This window comes from Nicotiana tomentosiformis, chromosome 1, assembly GCF_000390325.3.
Source record: "Nicotiana tomentosiformis chromosome 1, ASM39032v3, whole genome shotgun sequence".
Classification (NCBI taxonomy): Eukaryota; Viridiplantae; Streptophyta; class Magnoliopsida; order Solanales; family Solanaceae; genus Nicotiana; species Nicotiana tomentosiformis.
Window position 1 is genome coordinate 147,773,476 of NC_090812.1, and position 25,756 is coordinate 147,799,231.

At 38.8% G+C, this 25,756-nt stretch overlaps 1 long non-coding RNA gene across 2 annotated transcripts; it reads left to right on the plus strand.

The window, feature by feature from the left end:
• The first annotated feature begins 21,462 nt into the window (after positions 1–21,462).
• LOC104097916 (uncharacterized) lies at positions 21,463–25,516 on the plus strand. 2 transcript variants are annotated; one of them, XR_686651.2, is made up of 3 exons: positions 21,463–21,829; positions 23,129–23,223; positions 24,761–25,516. It is a non-coding gene; the product is annotated as an uncharacterized lncRNA (long non-coding RNA). The 2 variants fall into 2 exon arrangements; XR_686652.2 differs by having other exon boundaries at positions 24,770–25,516.
• Positions 25,517–25,756: the final 240 nt, after the last annotated feature.

Below are 25,756 nucleotides of genomic sequence, written 5' to 3' on the forward strand. Positions count from 1 at the left end.
TACGAGAATATATATATAAATGATCAATAGACATCAGGGTTCATCTTCTCAAACCGATATGGGTGATTAATTACGTGTATGCTTGTGCAAGTGTTCTATCACAACTCGAGTCAATACGTAAGAGTAGAGACGATGAATGGCACATAGGAAACAACACAACAAAATATAAAATGTACAACTCACACAAGGTAGGCACACCATTGCACAAATGTTACTAATAACTATGCCCCCAGGCCATCACAAGTCATCACAAATCATCCCCGATATACCCCACCTTGTCTCGCCACGTGCACAATAATAAATTAAATGCCCGCTTTATCTCACTGCATGCACATAATAATATTCTCACCATGTCACGGTACATGTGCAAACCCACATATATATAGCGCTCCTTGTCACGCCGCATGTGAAAATATCAATAGTAACAAAAACACGGACTACTCATGTGTGAACACCCCCAAAATCCTCTCAACAATACCACGTGTGCCAAAACATAACAACTCAAAATAAGGTCTTTCACCGCATGTGCCTATATGCCATAACTTTTCCATAAAACAATTTCAATACCATAACCACGCATAACCCTCAGCTCAATAATACTGAGTACAACACCAACAACAACAATAACATGAGAGTACGGTAAGTAAATCAACACAAGAACTACAGAACACAAAGAAACGGAAGAAAAAGCTCACAATGAAGGACACAACAGGGAGTAATGGTTTCAACAATAGTAGCTCAACAAGGGAAGAGATAACGCACAACAACGATTCCACATAAGTACAACTCGACGATAAGAGAGATAGCATAAATCAATGATGTCAAATAAGGATAAGTCATTAATGAAAGGGATAAAAAAAACTTCAATTAAAGTTAAGCAATTACGGAAGAGATAATAATAACTTCAATTAAGGTTAAGTAATTACGGAACCGATAATGATAACTTCAATTAAGGTTAAACAATTACGAAAAATACAACATGGTAATAAAAGAGGCGACAATTAAGGCACATAAGAATTTATTGGCAACAAGGGTAGAGCATGAATCAGTCAACTCCAAATAAGACACGTAAGGGCAAATTTAGTAAATAGAGGATTTAACATGATAAAAAAAACTTTATTTTTAAAGGACATGAGAACCTAAGAGCCTAAAACGATCAAATTCCTAGAAATAACCCCGAGTACATACTCGTCACCTCACGTACACGGCTTTTACATGACACAATTAGCACAAAAGACTCAAATCCTAAGGGGTAGTTTCCTCCACACGAAGTTAGGCAATATACTTACCTCAAAGAAGCGAGACCGATACTCTATAATGACCTTCTCATGAGAAACAACATCTGGACGGCTCAAATCTAGCCAAAATAACTTAATATCATAAATAAAAATCATAGAAAATAATTCCGGATAATAAAGCTTCAATCTTGAAAGAGAAATAAAAGTGAACTCAAAAAGTCAACCATGGGCTCGCGTATCAGAACCTGGCCAAAATTACAAATTTCGAATACCCATTCGATAACGAGTCCAACCATACCAAAATTATCAAATTCCAACAACAAATCATCCTTCTAATCATCATTTTACATTTTTGAAAGATTTCATAAAATTTCTCATTTTCTCACATTCAAATCACTAATTTAATGATAAAAACAATAATGGAATCATGAAGTATAATCATTCTGGGTGAAGAACACTTACCCCAATCCAACACGTGAAGAACCGCTCAAAAATCACTCAAAAAGGTTTACAACTCCAAAAATGATAAAATATATCAAACACTCGACACTTAAACATTCTGCCCAGCCATTTTTGCATTTGCCGACAAAATTGCACATCTGTGCTCTCGCTTTTGCAAGCCAATTTGCCGCATCTGCGGTCTGCACTTGCCAACCCATATTTCGCACCTGCGATCCACCCATTGCATCTGCGATTCCGCAGAAGCGACCAAAACACCGCAGAAGTGGACAGTCGAGCTGAGCCACAAACTCGGATATGCGATTACTCGTTCGCAGATGTGACCTCGCATCTGCGATCCCCCATCCGCAGAAGCGAAACAATAGGACATGTACCAACGTTGTACAAGCAACCAAACTCACGCAGAAGCAGCTCCACACATGCGCTCCAAAATACGTAGGTGCGACACACCAGAAGCAGACTTGCCAAAAACATATAAACGAATCTGAAACTCATCTGAAACACACCCGGGGCTCCAGAGATCCCGTCGAAACATACCAACAAGTTCCATAACATAAGACTTCCCTACTCGAGGCCTCAAATCACATCAAACAGCATCCAAACTACGAATCGCGCCTCGAATCGAACTTATGAATTTTTAAATCTTCTAACTTCCAAAACTTGTGTCGAAACCTATCAAATCAACCCGAAATGAACCCAAAGTTTGCACACCTGTTCCAAATGACATAATGAAGCTATTCCATTTCCCAGAACCAAAATTTGAACCCAATATCATCAAATTCAACTCTCAGTCAAACTTCTCAACCGTCCAAACCTTCAACTTTCCAATTTTGCTGAAATGCATCAAATTAGCTTAGGACCTCCAAATCCAAATCCGGACACACGCCTACGTCCAAAATCGCCATACAAAGCTATTGAATCGTCAAAACTACATTTTGGAGTCGTATACCCAAAAGTCAAGCTCTGGTCAACTCTTACCACTTAAGCTTCTAAAGCAAGAATACTTCATCCAAACCAATCCCGAATAATCCAAAATCCGAACTCGACCACACACAAAAGTCATAAAACATAATAAGAAACTTCTCGAGACATTAAGTCACCGAACAGATGCTACTTCTCAAAACGAACGGTCAGGTCGTTACATCATCCCAATCTTAAACAAACGTTCATCCTCGAATGTGCCAAGAACCATTCTGAAGTCATCAATCACTGAAAGTACTCATCATACATATACTCGCGGATGATCCCATGTCACCCCAATCAACATAGGCCCGACAACACCATCTCAATTGAAAATCATTCCTTCCACCAACAGTGGTACACCGTATAACCAAATTTCTCCCCATCCGATCATTTCCCCAAATACCCGATTCCCACATCAACACATGGTGTCAGCCTCAGTCAGCTGTAACAACTCATGCCTACACCCACCAAGTACAACTACATGACGTAACATATCACACACATGCCCATAACAACATTTCTTATCACAATAGCTGCCCATAATCAAACCCAGCACCGACAATTAACCCCATACCAACTAGAACCATGTTCCAAATCTTCACAACACTGACAACGATGCATGAAACATGAGGACCTTATAACCATTCACCCGAATCAACAAGTCACCTCCAATGCCACATGGGCACCTTCTTCGCACGCTAAAACCTAATAAGCACAACACGAAAATGACTGAATATGCAAAGAGAAATGAATAAGAAAACCACCATTCAAGCCTGACTAGCACAACCCCCTATCAGTAACATACTACTACTCAATTCCACAAGGGAGAATCAAAATATATGAACAAATCACAAGGATCTTATCCTAATATAACTTCGCGCCATGGCACACAACCCGATTAAAACATATCAAACATCATGAATACGTGAGAACCCCATCCTCAACTCTAAATCACAAGTAGTGTATACATCATACCAACCGAAACCTTCCAATAATTCAACTCCGCTAACAAAATCACAACACATACTGAACTCCCACACCGGTCGAGCATCTAAATCGTAAATCACAACCAACCAACAAGAAATCACATCAAAATCTACCGTAATGGGTAACGGAAAGTCACATCTAGGCTCATAGCTCTCAATAATGAATAAAACGAAATGATAGACACAGTCAACCACTATAGAATCTCCTAACAGAGGTAAACACATAAGTAGAGCACAAAATAAAGAAACTCACACATATGGGAAGCAAGATAGGAGAATCACCCTGATAAGCAAAACTGAATCAAAATAAGAATGATGCTCCTCTCTATGAATATCAAAAACCACACATGTAACGATATTTGCCGGTACAGCAACCTCAGCCCCACCATAGAAAGCATATCAATGGGTCTCCCCCCCTGGGTGCCCTCTACCCGCCTGACCTACACCCCTAGTTGGCGGTGCATGTATAGCAGTAACTGGAGCAGAACTCAGAGCCCGTATACCCTACTATGACACATATGTCTGGAAGCTGGTACAATCTCTCACCATATGGAATGTATCTCCATACTCAAAGCAACCCCTCAGCTGGCGTGGCTATGGAAGTTGTCCGGTGAGGGTACTATGAGACACATGGGTAGCTGAAACACCGTGCAAAGCTTGAAGTGCAAATTGAACTGGCTGACCAAAAAAACCTCTAACATGCTGTACCCTGCCTCCAAAATAGGGTCCAGTAGGTCCTCCCAGTCTGCGAGGCCTCATAGACTCCTTGACCTCTCCTTCCTGAACCCACATGCCCTCTAATCTACGAGCGATCTCTACCACCTGCTGGAATGGAACATCCATCTCAAACTCCCGAGCCATGCTGAATCGAATACCATGACTGAGCCCCTCAATGAATGTGCGGAACCGCTCTCTAACTATAGACACCAAAGTAGGTGTATGTCTGGACAAATCACTGAATTTAACGGCATACTCTGACACTGACATAGTGTCCTGGCGCAGCTTCTCAAACTCCACGTGCCATGCATCTTGAAGAGTCTGTGAAACAAACTCTCTCAAGAATATTTCTGAAAACCAAGTCCATGAAATTGAAGCTGCATCGGCTAGGCTACCTAACTCGTACGCTCGCTACCACTGATATGTCGCTCCTTTAATTTAGAACGTAGTAAAAGCAATGCCACTCGTCTCCACAATACCCATAGTGCAGAGAATACGGTGGCACTCTTATAGGAACCCATACACATCCTCTAAAAGCCAACCCACTGAATGTAAGAGGGTAATACTTCTTGAACCTCTCAAGTCTAAGATATTCTTCCTTAGATGCCGCTGCCCGAATTACGGGATGAACTGGAACAACAAGCTTTGTCAGCGTGACACCTGCAACCTAAACAATGTGGACTCGCTACTCTGGAGTATGGGCGGTGGGAGTCTGAGCTCCTCCCTTAGACTACGAAGTAGTTGGTGCAACCGGAATCAACCCCGCTTGAGTCAATGTGCCAAGCATGCTCGAGAACTGTGCTACAGTCTCCTGAAGTCCAGGGTAGCAACAGGCGCCTCCAGTACCTATCCCCTAATCGGAGCTACTGGCGGCTCCTCAACTACTACTCTGACAGGTGCCCTAGCTGTAGCTCATGCTCTGCCCCGGCCTTTAGCAACAGAGGTATTAGGGGCAACATCTTCAGTAACTGCAACTCGTATAATCACTATCTATGAAAGAATAGAATGATAAATGCTCAAACTCGAGATCAATAAACTCACACGATAGGAATCTGCAAGTACAGACGTCTCTGTACAGTTCTGTAGCCTCTCGAAGATAAGTACAGACGTCTCTGTACTGATTTGCAAGACTCTACTAAACTCGCTTATGACTCGTAGCGCCTATGAACCTAGAGCTCTGCTCCCAACTTGGCAAAGCCGTGATGGCACCTACTCCTAGGGACTAGGTAAGCATAATACTTACTGAATTAATGGCAAACTCAACCAACAACTATTAAATATGAAACATAATGTTTTTTATACAAAGTCAACAATCTCAAAACCGTTAGTACAAGATATAAGCTCTACTGAATTAACTGAAAAATCTCTAAATATAATTGTTCCACAATAGAAATTAAAAGTACAAGTAAAATTTCAAAAGGTGACTTCGAGACCTACGAACGCGACATCAAGTATACCTTGAGTCTCCACAACAATGCACGATCACCTAGCTAATGATCAACAAACTCCGAGGTACCTGGATCTGCACAAAAATGTGTAGAAAGCATAGCATGAGTACACCATAGCGGTACCCAGTAAGTATCAAGACTAATCTCGGTGGAGTAGTGACGAGAGACAGTCAAGACACCTACTGGACTTAATAACATGTACAAGCATGGATGTGAAACTAACAGGGAACGATATCATTATAAAGCTAAGCATGATAGAAATAACAAAACAATACTCACAATAAGAAACTAGAGACAACAATTAGCAACATGGAACAAATAGGTAATATGCCGTAGAGTAAGTTGAACACAATTTAAGTCTGATTAAATGAAATCAAGGAAAGCAAGTAACAACTCAATAAGAACAACCGCTTTCACACAAGATTTATTCAAGAATTTCCCTGAGGTATCAAACCTTATAATCCCAAGTCATGAGTCCTAATTCACAAACCCAAATCACTTGGCATCTTGTGCCCACATTACAAATTTCAACCGCACGGACAACTCACGTACCAATAGAATTAATACCTCATATCTGCACGAATAACTCACGTGCTAAGGGAGGGACAATATCTCAAATCCGCACGGACAACTCACGTGCCAGCAGTAACAATAACTCATGACTGCACGGACAACTCATGTGCCAATACTACAACTCTCACACATAAGGCAAGTATACGAGAATATATGTAAATGATCAATAGACATCAGGGTTCATCTTCTCAAACCGATATGGGTGATTAATTACGTGTATGCTTGTGCAAGTGTTCTATCATAACTCGAGTCAACACGTAAGAGTAGAGATGACGAATGGCACATAGAAAACAACACAACAAAACGTAAAATGCATAATTCACACAAGGTAAGCACACCACTACACAAATATTACCAATAACGATTCCCCCACACCATCACAAGTCATCACAAATCATCCCCGACATAGTCCACCTTGTCTCGCCATCTGCGCAACAATTAAGTAAATGCTTGTCTTGTCTCGCCGCATGTGCATAATAATATTTCCACTTTGTCTTGCCACATGCACAAACCAAATATATATAGCTCGCCTTATCAAGCCGTATGTGCAAATATCAATAATAACAAAAGTACGGACAACTCACGTGAAAACACCCCAAAAATCTTCTCAACAATACCACGTGTGCCAAAACAAAACTACTCAAAATAAGGTCAAAACTACTCAAAATAAGGTCTTTCACCGCATGTACCCATATGCCACAAATTTTCCTCAAAACAATTTCAATACCACAACCACGCATAGCCCTCGGCTCATCAACACTAAATACAACAACAACAATAAAAATAACACGAGAGTACGACAGGTAAATCAACACTAGAACTATAAAACTCAAAGAAACGGAAGAACAAGCTTACAATGAAGGACACAACAAGGAGCAATGATTTCAATAAGAATAGCTCAAGAAGGGGAGAGATAACATACAACAACGATTCCACATAAGTACAACTCGACGATAAGAGAGATAGCATAAATCAATGATTTTAAATAAGGATAAGTCAACAATGAAAGGGATAACAAAACTTCAATTAAAGTTAAGCGATCACGGAAGAGATAATAATAACTTCAATTAAGGTTAAAAAATTACGGAAAAGATAATGATAACTTCAATTAAGGTTAAGCAATTACAGAAAAAATAACATGGCAATAAAAAAGGCGACAACTTTAATTAAGGCACATAAGAGTTTATTGGCAACAAGGGCAAAGCATGAATCAATCAACTCCAAATAAGACAAGTAAGGGTGAATTTAGTAAATGGAGGATTTAACATGATAAGGCAACTTCATTTTTAAAAGACATAAGAACCTAAGAGCCTAAAACAGTCAAATTCCCATAAATAAGCTTGAGTACGTACTCGTCACCTCACGTACACGGCTTTCACATGACACAATTAACACAAATGACTCAAATCCTAAGGGTTAGTTCCACCCCCACAAAGTTAGGAAAATACTTACCTCAAAGAAGCTAGATCGATACTCTAAAATGACCTTCTCATGTGAAACAACCTCCGGACGGCTCAAATCTAGTCAAAATAACTCAACATCATAAATAAAAATCATAGGAAACAATTCCGTATAATAAGCATCGATCTTGAAAGAGAAATTAAAGTCAACTCAAAAAGTCAGGCATGAGTTCGCGCCTCGAAACCCGACCAAAATTACAAAATTCGAACATCCATTTAATAGAGAGTCCAACCAAACCAAAATCATCAAGTTCCGACAACAAATCGTCCTTCAAATCATCATTTTACATTTTTGAAAATTTTCACAAAATTTCTCATTTTCTCCCATTCAAATCACTAATTTAATGATAAAAATAATTATGGAATCATGAAATATAATCAATTCAGGGTTAAGAACACTTAACCCAATCGAACACGTGAAGAACCCCTCAAAATCGCCAAAATCTGAGGTTTACAACTCCAAAAATGTTAAAATATGCCAAACCATCGATACTTAAACATTCTGCCCAGCCATTTCTGCATTTGCAGACAAAATTGCACATTTGCGCTCTCGGTTTTGCAAGCCATTTTTGCCACATATGCGCCCTTCGCTTGCCAACTAGATTTCGCACTTGAAAGCCACCCATCGTTTCTGCGATTCCATAGAAGAGACCAAAATACCGCAGAAGCGGACAGTCAAGCTGAGCCACAAACTCGCATCTGCGATCACACGTCCGCATATGCGATCACACGTCCGCATATGCGACCTCGCACCTACTGTCCCCCATCTGCAGAAGCGAAACAACATAACATGCACCAACGTCGCAGAAGCGACCAAACTCACGTAGAAGCGGCTCCGCACCTGCACTCCAAAATGCACAGGTGCGACACACCAGAAGCAAACTTGCCAAAAACATGGAAACGAATCAGAAACTCGTCCTAAACACACCTGGGGCTCCCAGGATCCCATCGAAACATACTAACAAGTTCCATAACACAACACGTACCTACTCGAGTCCTCAAATCACATCAAACAATATCAAAATTATGAATCGCATATCGAATCGAACTTATGAATTTTCAAATCTTCCAACTTCCAAAACTCATGCCAAAACATATCAAATCATCTCGGAATGAACCCAAATTTTGCGCACAATTCCCAAATGACATAATGAAGCTATTCCAATTCCCATAACCAAAATCTGAACCCTATATCATCAAAGTCAACTCTCGATCAAATTTTTCAACCTTCCAAACCTTCAGCTTTTCATTTGTTTGTTGAAATGCATTTAATTAACCTACGGACCTCCAAATCCAAATTTGGACACATGCCTAAGTCCAAAATCATCATATGAATCTATTGGAATCGTCAAAACACATTTCGTAATCGTCCACCCAAAAAGCAAGCTCTGATCAACTCTTACCGCTTAAGCTCTAAAATAAGAATCCTTCTTCTAAATCAATCCCGAATTATCTGAAATCCGAACTCAACCACACACACAAGTCATAACACATAATACAAAGCTGCTCGAGACCTTAAGCCGCCAAACGGGACAGTAATTCTCAAAACGACTGGTCGGGTCGCTACAAAGAAATAGCTTAAATACACTTCCAAACAGGTTTGTGTTGAAAATTACTTCTATGAACTACACTATTAATGATTAACTAAATAGTTGAAATTAGCAATTGACTAATTATTTTTTGTTGTTTTGAAATATGTAAAAAGCCCTGGGATGTAACCTTCGCCTAGGTGTTAGCCTAATGGATTAATTACGTTAATACTTGTTTTAGTGATTGCGGTATATTATAGCTCTCAACTCTAAATTACCCACTCAATACCTCTCGGTCATTGAGTGATTTTTTTCACTTTGGCTTTCTTAAGCCCAAATGGGCATCGAAACAAATAATGGATATGAGCTCAAGTCGGGTTTTCCCTCTCTCTAGTTAAAATCCTTTAATTAGGCTAATCAAAAGCTTAACTAGCCCAATTTCTTGTTAGTCGAGTTTTTCTAGACCAAGTCTCTCTTTCTCAAGTAAAGACCTAGTCAAAAAGACATGAATCAATGTTTGCAAACATTAATTCTAAAATTAAAGTATGAACAAGGCTAAATAACAAAAACCCAATCATGAATAAGCATTAGATTAATTACCCATAAGGTTTACATACTAGGGTTGGGTCATAACCCTAGTAAATGTCTAGCTACTCAGAGTAGAAATTGAAGAAAATAAAGAAGAAATACTAATTAAAGCCATAATATAAAATTAAAATGATAAATTATGGTGTTTTTGTCCCAAAAGGATCACAAATTACCCAAAATGGTAAACTACAACGGCTATTGCTAAAAAACTTCAAAACTTGACCAAAACAGTTATTCCCGACTATTTATAGTGGCCCAAAATTCGCTCACAAAAATGCCATTCGAGAGTTTCTGCGACTGCATAATTCTATGTGCGGTCCGCACTTTGCTTGAGCTTGCAGGTTGATGGATTCTGCAGCCGCATAATTTGATATGCGGTTGTACTTCAGCTTCAGTGGCCGTATAATTCATGTGCGGTCCGCACTTCAGGCAAGGCTTCTGTCTCTTCAATCCACCTCTGAGTTTCAACACCAGATTTGTAGCCGCAAAGAGAATTCTAGCTGCAAAAGAAAGCATGGACCGCACTTTTGGTATGCTATGCCCCTTCTTGCCTTGTGATCCAGAGCACTCCTTTTTGAGTTGAATTTCTTCATTAGGGTCCAAATCTCCAACATTCCTGCAATTTGCACACTTTCATTAGTTTTAGGAAAATAAATCAACACTTTCAGACTAAGACTAAAGAAAAAAGGCACTAATACATGGTCAAAATTCACATTTATCAACTCCCCCAAACTTAAGTCTTTGCTTGTTCTCAAATAAATAGATTAGTTCCCACCCCCTCATAGTGAAAGGTCATTTCAGCGAGTCAATGGTGAGCCATTCATACGCAGTTGGTACCAACAAATACCCATACTACCCATGCATTATCAACAAGGTGACAAGTCAAGTATCATGCACATATAGTTCTAATGTGACATTTGAGCTTCAAGAATTAACTTTGCTCATCAAGGACTCTTGTTCTATCATGTAGATCATGATGGACTCCAAACTCTTCCTCCTCTACCTTTCATTTGCAAATTTCACTTCAAAAGTTAGCACTCAATCTTAAGATTCGTGAAAGGTTCACTCTTCTCTCACAAGAGAATGTCACAAGTACGACTTCAAGTATCATAGACTTTCCCCTCATGTAGATTATATTTAATGTAAGCTCACTTGGTTTGAAATCAAGTAGGACTTATTTTGGGTTGTATTGAAGGCTTTTGGATTGGGATAGGATTCCATATGGATAAGTGGTTACACCTTTCCTCAAGCACTCCATATTTTCATTTGTTGGCTCACATTTACCAATTCTTAGAGGCATTATCTCTTTTTTTTCTTGGGGGTTAGAGAGAGCTGACATCACTCTTTCTTGTTCATTTCATTCATTTTATCCCTTGATGCTCATGTTAGGGATAATTATCTCTTTTTGATTCCATCAACCCTTCATTTTATTCTCTTTCTTGCATTGTTCTTTTTGCTCTATTTATTTTTCCTTACCTTCTCTTTTCATAGAGATAATTTCTTTTCTCTTTTTGGTGCCTTGATATCTCTTTCAAATTCCTCAAATCTTTCCTCCCCCCCCATGTCTTAAGCCACTTATTTCATAAGAGTGTTAAGGAAGGTCCGGGGTACCAAGAGAGCATCACGACAAAACGAGTAAAGGCTTATATCATAGTTATCAAATGAGAAAGGCTATATGCTCAAAGGAGGTTGACTAGGGATAACGACATTGGTTGGCAATTGAAAGCGTTTTTAGTGAACAAATTGATTAGAAGCAGTGACCCATGATGAAAGGAGCTCAAGGAAAGCCTACAATCATTTCCCAAACCAAGCAAAACTTAGGATTTCACCTTGAAGTACATTCAGGGCAAGTTCTGGACCATTCGCACAGGTACTTGGACTAGCAGCAAATCACCTCACCCCTCACGTAACTAGATCGTAAAAGAGGATAGATCCGAGAGCTTACAACAACCACAATCAAGTTAAAGATCACAATGGTCCAATAAACCACTCGATGATTACGAAAGTCAAACTAAAGAGTCTAAAAGTCTCTAACTAGAACTATTTTTCTTTCAAAAATCTTGTTTCAAACTATAAGCACGTAGTTAAGTGTGTTGGTAACAAATGAAGCATGAATAACTCTTTTTCGAGAATGACTTGATTAGGCCTTTTATTCATTACTACTACTATTATTATTACCTAAACACAAAAACGGACTCATTCCCTTAAGAAGGTTGTCACGCCATCCATCGTTGGGACGAGTCACCTGGTTCTCACAAAAACACTACCTTTGGAATGAACCGTGGCATTAAGAAAACCAAAGGCTTATTATCCAACTACTACAAAAAACATAAAAAGAAGCTACTAACAAAATAAAAACTAAAGTGGAAAATTAAAGGAGCTAATGAATAATAACTACTAAATATAGATAAACTACAAATAAGAAAAGGAATAGAATCATCCAATTATTAAAGTCCAAATGTATCCAAAATCCGAAAAAAGTAAGCAATGTCTCCAATACTTAACAAAATAAGAGTGAAACGAAATAGGGCGAAAAACACTCCCTAAGGATCCTTGGACCTATCAGTGTCCCCAGCAACATCATCTCCTGCTAGGTCAACCAACTGTATCTCATCATCATCATATCTCGGAGTGGAGGGAGTGGCAAACATCGCACCCACTGCCTCAGCAGTGTCAGCAGCAAGGCATGGCTTATCAGACTGGCCAACTGGTGAAACCGGTGCAAATAGTGTAGATGGATCTGTGGCGGACTGGTCGGGTCAAGTAACATATCAAAAGGTAGATCCCCAGCCGTCGTAAATCTGGTCACCTTCTTCTTGAGCATATCCACTAATCTTTTGCTTGCCTGAAACTTCCTCATCTTCGTCACTTCCATGGCCAACTCCTCAATAACCGACCAGTATTGTACCAGAGTGTCCATGATCATCTTCTAGTTGTCCAGAATCTTCTTCAACTTCTCATCAATATCAAAGGAGACCTATGATGCCTGTGTAGATGACTGCACTGCAGGTGTACTAGATATGTTAGACAACTTTGAAGTAGTTGTCTGCATCTAGTTTTTGAGACTCGCCAATGTCTGGTAGACTCATAGAGTATATAATGGAGTTGTAGACTTAGGCACCGGCCTCGGAGCTGTATCAGGGGCTGCCTTGGGGGTTGTGGTAGGACCTGAAGATGGTGGCAGAGGCATAGAAGAATCACTAGAAGAGGGCTCAACATAGGTAGATGGAATGTTGGCTATCTCAGTAACTACTACTACCGGCTCATCAGACTACCATATGGTGGTAGAATGATGAGTTCTCTTCTTTGGGTTGGTCGCATCCATCAATGAATACCAGTCAAATGGCTTCTTCGACTTCACCTTGGTGTTATATGATCTCGGCTCTACCTTTGCATCAGTGAGGTACCCTATGATAGTGTTGGGATAAGGGTAGATCGTGTTGGTCTGATGTGTTACCAATGAAATGTTAGCGACATTACGGCACCCACATTAATTGGGTATCCGGCCATGATAGAATCCACAAGGACAGCATGTGGAAGAGGCAAGTGAGTCTCATTCTGGCAAGGATCAAGTCTGTTACACACAAAAGTCTTCCATCCCTTCGCCTCAAAGCTCAAAGTGTTCCACTGAATGGGAACCCCACCAGTGATCCATGGTAGTGGTGGCCCTGGTGATGCTAAGATCTCCTCTAGCCATGGTCGTACATCTTCATTCATAACATATTTCTCTAGATACTTCTTCAGCTTCAACTCCTCAAACCCCAAGTACGCGTTTAGTATGTGCTGATCAAACCTTACCTTGAGGTTGCGTACTTTAGTCACCTTCGTCCCCTTCTTGATGTGAGAAACATTGGTGTAGAATTCTCGAACGAGGTACTCCTTGTCATCTTCAACTCTCTTAGTAAACCACATCCAACCCTTTCTTGTTCTGAACTGCCTCAACACTGTCAGGTTGTATCTATCCAAATCCTTCAACAGAAACTGTCGCTCAAGTGTCAAGGTTCTTACCATCCACCATATACGGAAGTCAGTGGAGGCAGCCAAGCTAACGAACATATCCTCCCATATATCCTTTTTCTTCGATCTCTCCACACTCGTGGATGTACCATCTCCCCTTCTACCATCATCGGGGATATCCTGTATAGTCTATGCATCTGTGTCTGGGGCAACTGCTAGCTCAGAGGTCTGGCTATCACTTTCCGACCCCTCGGAAGTGCTGTGAGATAAACATGCCTCATCCATGAGCTAAAATCACCCCTGTGGCCTAGACTGTGTGACTACCTGCTCTTGCTGAATAGAGGTTGAGTTGCCCTCAGAAGCTTCCCTTGACGGGACATAGTAACTAGACTCGGAGAGTTCTGCACCACTCCCTCTGCCTGTAGTGATCTTATTACGGATAGTTCTGGGTTGGTTAAGGGGCAAGGTACCTTTACCTCGACCCCTAGAAGATTCACCTCTCCTTTTAGAGTGTAGCCGTGGCCGCGCGATCGAACCATTATGTGTAACAAAGCAAAGAGGATTGTTAGTTATAAGTCATCATTCAACACATTCAAGACTCATGTAGGCAAGGAAAAACATTGTGGATATAGTGAGGTTATGACAAAAATAACAGGCTGCTGCAATTGGGATCTGCTGCCCACGAATTTTTAATATGCGTCCGTAGAGGAGAAGTGCAGACCGCACAGTTTCAAGTGCGGCCGCACTTCTGTCAAAACACATCAGAGGCTCAAAAGCCCCTTTCTAAAGATAGTGCAGAGGCTGTTTTGCGGCTGCAGAATATATCTGCGGTCCGTACATTTTTAGTGCGGTCTCTCTAAGATTCCTGCGGTCTGCATAATTAATGTGCGGCCGCAAAAGCACTTGCTTCACTAGGTTGCCCTAAACACCAAAATTACAGACCGCATAAATTAAAAGTGCGGCCACAAATTTCAAAAATTACGAACAGGCTCTCTTTTTCTACGTAGATTTTGCAATTAATTGTACAAATAGACATGGTAACATGGTATAAACATGAAATCTCACTAACCCAACACATTATAGCTTATATTATCAATTACTCAGTTCAGATCTACCCCACATGAACACATGGATAAACTCTAATAACAGATGGCCTAAAAAGAAACTAAATTTTAAAAAATTAAACTAACACAAAAAATTGTCATGAAATGAAGCATACCAGAAAGAGTGAGTGCATTGGGTGTAGAAGCACATGTAGGTGTTGGGGGGGGGAGGGGAGGGGGACAGTGAAAATCTCTCAGGAAATTTGTAGAGTAACATTGATTGTGAGGAGAGTGAAAAGTGTAAAATGAACTCAAGATTTCTATTTATACTGAGAATCCAAAGAGGGAAAAGGGATTGAGTGCGGCCGCAAATTTTCATGTGCGGTCCGCACTCTTGCACCTAGGTATTCCTACTGAACCTCATGTGCGGTCCGCATATTTTTGAGTGCGGCTGCACAAATTGTCTTGCGGCTGCAGATTTTCTCAGCACTAACAGACTCCAACTTCAAAGAGTTCAAATTTTCACACTTTGGCGACCTCTCAATTTCACACTTTGGTGAGCTCTTAATTGTGCGGTCCGCATGTGAAATATGCAGCAACGAATGTCCTTCTGCTGTGGCACATAGAATTGTATAGTCCGCACAAATAAAGTGTGGTCCGCATATCCTTCAACACTTAGCCATTTTTTAGTTCACCCTTCTTGTAAGTCACACTCAACCCTGTAGCACACTTCAAATCAAGTTAGAACACAAATAATATCTAACTACAAAAGAAAGAAAAAAAGAAAAGAACATGGGTTGCCTCCCAAGAAGTGCCTGATTTAACATCACGGCATGACACAAAATACCCTCAAGTGAAGTAAATGACTGCCACCACGTGGCTATATCCAACCTTCCCAAGTAATACTTCACCCGGTGACCATTGACTCAGAATACTTCGTTTTTTTTGTTCTTTATGTCTAATGCACCAAAAGGTGTCACACCAACAATTTCAAATGGACCACTCCACTTGGATTTAAGCTTCCCGGGAAACATTCTCAACCTTTAGTTAAATAACAATATAAAATCGCCCACCATGAACTCCTTGTTCCAAATGTATTTATCATGAAGATATTTCATCTTTTCTTTGTACAAGGACGAACTTGCATAAGCATGGTACCAGAACTCATCTAATTCATTCAAATGTGTAACCCGCAAGTTGGCGGCTACATCCCAATCAAGATTCAATTTCTTTAGAGCCCACATTGCTTTGTCCTCTAGTTCCACCGAAAGATGACAAGCTTTCCCGAACACCAACCGGTATGGAGACATTCCGATAGATATTTTGTAAGTCGTTTGATAAGATCATAGCGCATCATCAAGCTTCTTGGACCAATCCATTCGATTAGCATTCACCGTTTTGGATAAGATACTCTTTATCTTCCGGTTGGAGACTTCCACTTGCCCACTAGCTTGTGGATGATAGGGAGTCGTGACCTTCTGAGTAACACAATACTTGCTAAGTGTCAAAAGCTTTGTTGCAAAAGTGTGACCCCCATTGCTTATGATTGCACATGGAGTACCAAATCTTGTAAAAATATTCTTCTCCGAGAAATCCACTAAACTTCTCGTCTCACTGTTGGGTAAAACGACGGCCTCAACCTATTTGGACACATAATCCATTGGGACCAAGATGTATGTGTTTCCACAACAGCTCACAAAAGGGCCCATGAATTCAATGCCCTAAATATCGAAATTATCAATCTCCGAGATGGTTGTGAGAGGCATTTTATTTTATTTTTTTGAAATTCCACCGGCCCGCTGACATTCATCTCATGTTTTCACCAAATCACTAGCATCCTTGTTAAGAGTAGGCTAATAGAAACCACAACTAAGCACTTTGGTCGTTGTTCTTGCTCCACCATGATGACCATAATATAGTGAAGAATGACAAGCCCCAAGAATATCACCTTGCTCTTCTTCCAGTACATACCTCCTAATCACCCCATCCGGACAAATCCAAAAAAGGTATGGTTCATCCCAATAATAATATTGACAATTGCTTTTGAGATTTTTACTTTGGTTTGAAGAGAACTCATCCGGTATGATTCCACTCACAAGAAAATTTGCAAAATCCATGAACTATGGCACATCTTTCATTGAAATTGTCAAAAGTTGCTCATTGGGAAAGGATTCATTGATTCAAGGCCATCATGCAGCCCCCTCTCCTCCTCCAAATGGGACAAGTGGTCAGCCACTTGGTTTTCACTTCCTTTCCTATCTTGGATGTCAATATCAAATTCTTGCAACAAGAGAACCCATCTCATTAACCAAGCTTTGGAATCCTTTTTGCTCATAAGATACCGAAGTGTTGCATGGTCCGTGTGGATCAGTGTTTTAAAAGGCGTAGGTATAAGGCGAGGTATTTTACATATATCTCAGTGAGGCGTAAGCCCCGAAGCATGGGGTGTAAGACCCATAGGTATTTAATTTTTAATATCTTATAAAATAATATAATTACATTAAATATTTATAAACATGTAAAATTGCATAACAATTGAAGAAAACTATAAATATGTGATATATATATATATATATATATATATATATATATCCCTACAAAAAACTAGTCAAAACAATCTATTATATGCTATTTATAGAAGCACAAGTAACTTGAGTTGAAAAGAATAAAGTTTTCTACATGGAGGAACAAAAAGGATGATTAACCTGCAATTTACACTTTGAACTTGCTGCTATGAAGGAGAATGGAGTTCTATTTGTATTTGTAAAAAAAATGAATATTCGTTGCTTTTGGGAGATATTAGCATACTAGCGGACAGGATAAAAAATTAGGAAAGACAATGAATCAGGGCTTCAATCAATAAAAAAGGTCTTGACTTTTAAATTTAATATATTTAAGTTCCTTTTTAAAACTTTTGAGTAATTACCGAGATGATTTTTGAGAATTTGGGTATTATATGAAGGACTTATTCAACAAATTTTGTTTTAATTTGAAAAGTCTCTGAGGCTTATACCTCGCTAAAACAATGCGCCTCAAACGCCCAGGCGTTCGCCCGGGCATACGCCCTGAATTGCTGGGCGTACGCCTCTTGAAACTTTCGTCCCACACCATCGCCTCGGGGCATTTTTGGTGCACCTCGCCCCAAGGCTCGCCTCGGGGCTCACCCCGAAAACGTCTTTTAAAACACTGGGTTGGATAATAACTTTGGCACCCATCAAGTACAGTCAGAACTTCTCAATTGCAAACACAGTAGCAAGGAGCTCTTTCTCTGTAACAGTATAATTGACTTGGGCACTATTTATGGTCTTACTAGCATAGTAGACCGGATGGAAAATATTGTTGATTCGTTGCCCCAAAACAACCCCAATAGCAACGTTACTTGCATCACACATGAGTTAAAAAGGAACACTCCAATTTGGAGCGATAATGATAGGAGTAGTTGTCAACTTGAGTTTCAACAATTAAACCGTATCATGCAATCATCATTGAAATTAAACTTAGCATCATTCTCAAGGAGCTTGCACAATGGGTTTACCACTTTAGAGAATCTTTGATTAAGCACCGGTAAAAACCCACCTGGCCTAGAAACTCTGGACACCCTTCACCGAAATTGGGGGTGGAAACTTAGAAATCACCTCAATCTTTTCCTTGTAAACTTCAATTCCATTCCTTGAGATTTTATGGCCAAGGACAATACCTTCCTCAGCCATGAAATGGCATTTCTCATAATCGAGTACCAAGTTGGTTTCTTCACATCTAGCCAACAATTTGTCCAAATTTGCAATACAATCATCAAAGGAATCCCCTACCATCGAGAAGTCATCAATGAAAACTTCAAGGTAGTTCTCTATCATGTCGGTGAAAATAGCCATCATACAACGTTGAAAAGTCGTTGGTGCATTGAACAAAACAAATGGCATCCTCTTGAAAGCAAAAGTACCATATGGACATGTAAAGGTCATTTTCTCTCGATCTTCCGGAGCGATGAGAATTGTTTGTAGCCCATGTACCCATCAATAAAATAATAGAAAGCATGTCCGGCTAATGAGTGGTGATTTTACCACTCATCTTAGTCTCTTTTCTTTAGTTTTTGTGTCCTTTAATTATAAAATGAGGTGATTTATGGTGTGCATTGCTAGATTTTTAGGTAAATGAATTCTTGAAGAGAATTGAAATTAAATGAAGTGGAATCGTGCAAAATAGAGGGAAAGAAGTGCAAAATGCCTTCAGTGAAATTGCATCTGCGGAAGAGTGCCCGCAGAAGAGGGCCCGCATCTGCGATAGAAGGGCCGCATCTACAAAATAGAAGGGCTGCTGAGGCTCTATGGTCGCTTCTGCAGAATATGCAATTCTCCACAAAACCGCTTCTGCGAACAGTTACGCGCATCTGCGGAACTGCACCTCCGAGGATTATTCCGCAGGTGCGGTCAACGTGTTTCAGACCTGGGCACTTCTGCCATTTCACATTTTCTTCATTCCAAACCAACAAATACATGCACGACCTAGATTATTGAAAACACATCTTTAGCTTATTTTTAGTCTCTTGACCAGAAAACAGAAGTTTTGGAGCTAGGGTTCTTGCACACACACATGGGACTTCAAGATTTGAAGCTTTTGGTTGAGAATTTCTTACCCATTTATGTACATTTCTTTATTTTCTTACTTTGTATTATATATCTAAGTGTGTAGTATTTTTTCCAACAGTTGAATCTTGTTTATGGGAATATTCGTATTTAAAGTGTGGATTAAATATCTTATTGTGCTTATGTATTAAACGATTTTTATTTATTATGAAGTGAGTTATTGTTTCTTTAATTATTCTTGTTCTTTAATGTTTTCAAAGGGATTAGCTAACCCTAGGACTCACCCATTTACTTTGAATTTATTTTGGGAAAGATAATTTGGAGTTGGAAAAGATTAATTAACAAGAATGTGAGGCGTTAACCCTCATTTTATAGATTCTACCTTATGATAGGATTGAACTACTTGTAGCCGCATCAGGTGTGCTTAATCTCTTAATTATTTTAGGGATAATTCAATTAGTAAGTCTCGTTAGTCTTCGGAAGAAGCTAATATAGAATTATTATCCGAGGCAAATTAGCATAAACTCGCACATATTTATAAAATCGTAAAATACATTGGATCGTTACTTGAGTGTAATTCCCAATGCATCCATGCTTATAGCCATTGATCATTTTACTTGCTTTCTAGGGTAGTTTACATTTTCGCAATTAGTTATAAATATTTTCTCAAAACCTTTCTAAGTGTTTGGCTTAGCATAATAAGTGATTATTCTCTTACACGCCTAATCGCCTACATATTGTTCTCTGTGGGATTCGACCCCAACTCATAGTTAGGTAAATTATATTACATCCCGACCGTGTCCATTAACTTTTTAGTAGTGGATTTGGACGTCATCAAAATTGGCGTCATTGCCGGGGACAGTTTGGCGTATTTAGGTTGTTTGAGAAATAAGCGTAAGTTCTTTGGCCCAAACTTGTGATTATTTGTGTAATTATTTTTTTATCCTTGTTTATCTTCTTATTTTTCTTGTTTATTTTCTTAGTTTTGAAAAATGGCATCATGTAATGAAATTTGGTCGGATGGTAGTTGTTCATACTTTGATGACCCTTGTCCTTAATTGGAGGACCACACTCATGGAAAAAGTTTTAAAATTTTCCCGGAGACGGATTGTGCGCACAATATAAACCCATGAGTGGAGTATTTGTGATAAGTGTGGTATTCAAAATGGTCATTAGGATAATTGTGTTTATTTGTCCTTCCCTTCCCCGAACCCACTCTATGATGATTCTACTTTTTGTGATGACAAGTATAGGGATATGGAAGTGGAAGAAGTTGAGCATGGTCAAAATGGAGAGTTCAAGTTCATGGTGGAATGCCTACTTGAAAGAGGAAATAAATACCAAAGTGCCTTGGAGAAGCTTTTGGAAAATAGTCTCCAAAATAATTTGGCGCTTGAAAGGTTGAACTTACAAATGGGAGAAATGTTTGAAGCTTTAGAGGTCCAAAAAACCTCGGAAGTGAATGATAGCCAAAAACCTTCCTTAGAGGTTGAAGCCGAAATCCTTCCTTGATACTTGATCAAAGCCAAGAAGAACTCTCAAATGCTCAAAATGAGAGGATGATGCTCATGTTGAGTCCATTCTTTAAAATGGGGAGAAGCACAACTTGGCTCTCGAGGACTTAAAACAAGTACTAACTCAAAATGATGATAATATATGCACCCTGAAAAAATCAAATAAAAATATTGGTTGAGGCTCACTATGCCCACAAACTTGAGAGTATGGAAATAGGTCAAGAAGAGTCCAACTTCGAGGAAGAAAGTGAGCTTTATTTTGAGGAATCAAGAATTGAATATCCGCCAACCGACTCCATGCTTGTTAGTGATGCCAAGAAAAGTATGGAATTAGAGTCAACTAAAAAATCTGAAGATGTGGTTGAAAATGACTCTAGTTCGGGGGACCAAGAGGATGTCAAGATCCGAAAAGAATTACAATTTGGAGGCTTGATGTCACATTCCAAGCATTTCTCAACATTGGAATTGTGTGGTGATATGGGAAATGAACTACACGAGTTAATGAGGGATTGCGAAGAGGAAAGGAAAAGTCCATACATTTTACAATTTGAAAGTACAAGAAGGCAAAATGATATTCCTCACATGAAAGCCAAGAAATACAAAATAAAGCAAATGGCATTTGGCTTGATCATCTACTTATCACATCCCACCGCTCGTGGTAACAAACGTGATTCTAAGTTAGGTGCCCAGTTCATATCCTCCAAATGGAGAGAAAAGTGGTAAAGTTGATTCGCATTGTGCCACGATGTTAAATACGGTGCTTGGTGGGAGGTAACCCATCGTTTTCAATTTATTTTTCATTTTTCTGTCATTTTTTAAAATTTTATTTTTCTTTTCAAATTTTCTCTTTAGAATAGTTTATTTTATTATTTTTGATCAATTTACTAAGTTTCGGGAAATTTTGAGGTGTTCGGGACAAAAAGTAGGGAGATTGGGAAGTGAGAACAATCAGGCCCAGGCCTCTGATTTCGCAATTGCGAAAAATTGATCGCAATTACGATCATATGATTAGTCGCAAAACCGAAGAAAGGGTCGCATTTGCGACCTCTGCTGAATGTTTTTAATTTCCCAATTGCGAAAACGGGGTCGCAATTGCGACATTAGAGGTCTTAAACGGGTAACCTTGTTTCATTTTGAACATAAGTCAAAAAAATTGGGGCTCTTAACAAATTAAACAACCTTCATCTTCCTTACTCTCAAAACTTTGAAACTCCCTCATTCTAACTCCTAAGTGCAAGCATCCAGGTATGAAAGCTTAACCTTTGCACTCTTTATGATTTGTAGCATACTCTTCTTCTTTTTCTCTCCTTTATCCCTCAACAATTACGTTTCAAATGGGTCCTTGTCTTTGGTACGAAATTGTCTGCAAAATGTTCAAATCATGTGTTGATTTCTGGGTGAGGTTGGTTGAGAGTGTGTTTGAGAGTGTGAGCTTATTTCTTTGCTTGAAAAAATGGGGAAGTCTGAGTACCCATGGCTTTGTTAAAATAGGATTGATTTTGTGTGCTTACTATATGTTCGATGAAGGGCCCGAAATGAGATTCTTGGTTGAATCATTGAAATGTTTTTCAATTCGTGGTTGTGTATGAAGTTTATTGCATGATTTTGTGCCTAAAAACTGATTGGGTTCTCTAAAAGTGTGATTTTGTTCGAAAAGTTTGGAGCTTGGGACTGTTCTGTGAGAGAAGATGGCTTTAGGGAATATACTTTATTTGTACATTGATGCTTAACTTGTGCCCTTGCCGGGCTTATACTTTTGTACGGATATTGTGTGCCCTTGCCGGGCTTTTTCTACTATTGTTTATCATATTCCTTTGCCGAGCGTAGTTTGTGATTGGTGGAATAATTGTGGATTAGTCGCTTTTTTTATTCTCTTTTATTTTTCTTCATTTATTTATTTTCTTTAGTAGTTTTAGTTTATATTATTTTTTCCTTTAGTATTAGTCGCTTTTGTTATTTTATTTTATTTTTATTCTATTTTCTTTAGTAGTTTATTTTATATTTTATTTTTATCTCTTTAGTAATAATATACTTTTCAATAAATTTCCTTGGGTTTTCTTTATGCTACAGTTCTTTCCTGAGGAAAATATTTGTGTTGAACCGGGTGACTTTTTCACTATGATGGATGGCGTGACGACTTTCTTAAGGGAATTAGTCTTATTTTGGTATGTGGAGACTTTTGAATTGTTTGGTACTAATAAAATTAGTCTCTTATATGTGAAGTGTGAATTAAGAATACCCCTACGAATTTTGATTGTAAATTGAAAAAGTAAGTTGCATGGGGAAGAATAATTTTTGCGATAACGTTTTGGCTCATTTTGTGACTCTTTGCCCACTAGTTGGCATGATATTACTCAAATTGTTCTTATTAAGAAGTGAAATTTATCCGTTTTGATTAGTTCATGTGCCATGTGTGTTAGTTTTTGTTAAAAATAATTCTTGTGTTTACTTTTATCATCTAAAACTTGTCCGGTTGGGTTTTCAATATTAATGTTAATTATGTTTGGTTGGAGGGATGACCTTAGACATTCTTTGTGATCTTTGAAAAAGACTCTTTAGTCTTTCGAGCCTACCATTGCATAAATACTATCACTAGTTAACCCCATCTGAGCCTTTAACCTTTTCTTTGGTTATCTCATTACAAACTTTTACCTTTTTTGTAAAATAACTCCCTCTTTTGAACCTGTCCCTCCTTGAATGTTAAGAATGAGGCTAAAAATCTAAGTTGGGAGTGTTGGTGTTAATTGGGAAATGGTAAAGATGTACATTGTGTGTAGAAGCATATACCTCAAAGTTGTTTATATGAAGATACTCAAGCTCCAAAAGAAAATAGTTGTATAAAAACAATATATATATATATATATATATATATATATGGAGTCTTGAGAAAATGAGAGGGGTGCTTTAAGGTAGTTCTATGTTGGTAACTAGATGTCAATAAGGGCTATGTGGTTTAAAAAGAAGCAAAGTGCAAAAAGAAAAGACAAATGTGAGTAGTGTTCAAGGTGGGTGTAGTCACTTGTATCCCAAATGCTTATCCTACCCTTCCCTAAGCCTACATTACAAGCTTAAAAAGTCGTTATGGGATCTCCAACCGAATGCTCATGAATAGGCGGCGAATTAAAATAAGGGCAAGCTTATGATATGATATTTTGTAACACTTGAAATTCTTTGTTGAGAGTGAGTGTCTTTGTGCATTTGTCCCTTGTGTTCTTATTTTAAATATGTTGATTTTGAGACTTTCTTTGTTATGAGGGCACATGAATTATGATAGATTGGTGATACTGATATATCGAATTGGGTAAATTGAACATATGTAGTAGACTAGTACTTTTGAGACACTTATTGAAGCTTGGTTGTTGTCAGTTGATTATGTTAAAACTCCATTGCATTTTTGAAATTGTTTTAAATAAGGGAGTTATTTGGTTGAGATTCACATGCTTGAGCCTAATTATTTGTACCACCTATCCGTAAGTGTTATGCTTAATTGGAGAATGTGATTTGGAGATGATAGCGATGCTAATTGAGCTTTAAATGCTAGAGCCTCATTGAATTTTTGGTTTTGAATTGCTTGAGGACAAGTAAAAGCTTTAAGTTGGGGGTGTTGATGGGTGGTGATTTTACCACTCATATTAGTCTCGTTTCTTTAATTTTTGTGTCCTTTAATTATAAAATGAGGTGATTTATAGTGTGCATTGCTAGATTTTTCAGGTAAATAAAGTCTTGAAGAGAATTTAAATTAAATGAAGTGGAATTGTGCAAAAAAGAGGGAAAGAAGTGCAAAATGCCTTAAGTGAAATCGCATATGCGGAAGGGTGCCCGCAGAAGCGGGCTCGCATCTACGAAAGAATGGCCGCATCTGCGAAATAGAAGAAAATTCACTAGGAGCGCACCAGCGACCACGAATCCGCTTCTGCTGAACCGCTTTTGCGGCTGGAGTCCGCATTTGCGAAGCCGCTGCTGCGGATCTATGGTCGCTTCTGCGAAATATGCAATTCTCCACAAAAACCGCTTATGTGAACAGTTACACACATCTGCGGAACCGCACCTGCGAGGATTCTTTTGCAGATGCGGTCAACGGGTTTCAAGCCTGGGCACTTCTGCAATTTCACATTTTCTTCATTACAAAGCTACATATACACAACCTAGCTTATTAAAAACACATCATTGGCTAATTTTCAGTCTCTTGACTAGAGAACACAAGTTTTGGAGCTAGGGTTCTTGCACACACACTTGGGACTTGAAGATTTGAAGCTTTTGGTTGAGAATTTCTTACCCATTTATGTTCATTTCTTCATTTCCTTGATTTGTATTGTATATCTAAGTGTGTAGTATTTTTTGCAACACTTGAATCTTGTTTATGGGAATATTCTTATTTAAAGCGTGGATTAAATATCTTGTTGTGCTTATGTATTGAACGATTTTTATTTATTATAAAATGAGTTATTGTGTCTTTAATTATTCTTGTTCTTTAATGTTTCCAAAGGTATTAGCTAACCCTAGGACTCTCCCATTTACATCGAATTAATTTTGAAAAATATAATTTGGGTTGAGAAAGATTAATTTACAAAAACTTGTGGCGTTAACCCTCGTTTTATAGATTCTACCTTGGGATAGGATTGAACTACTTGTAGCCGCATCGGGTGTGCTTAATCTCTTAATTATTTTAGGGATAATTCAATTAGTAAGTCTCGTTAG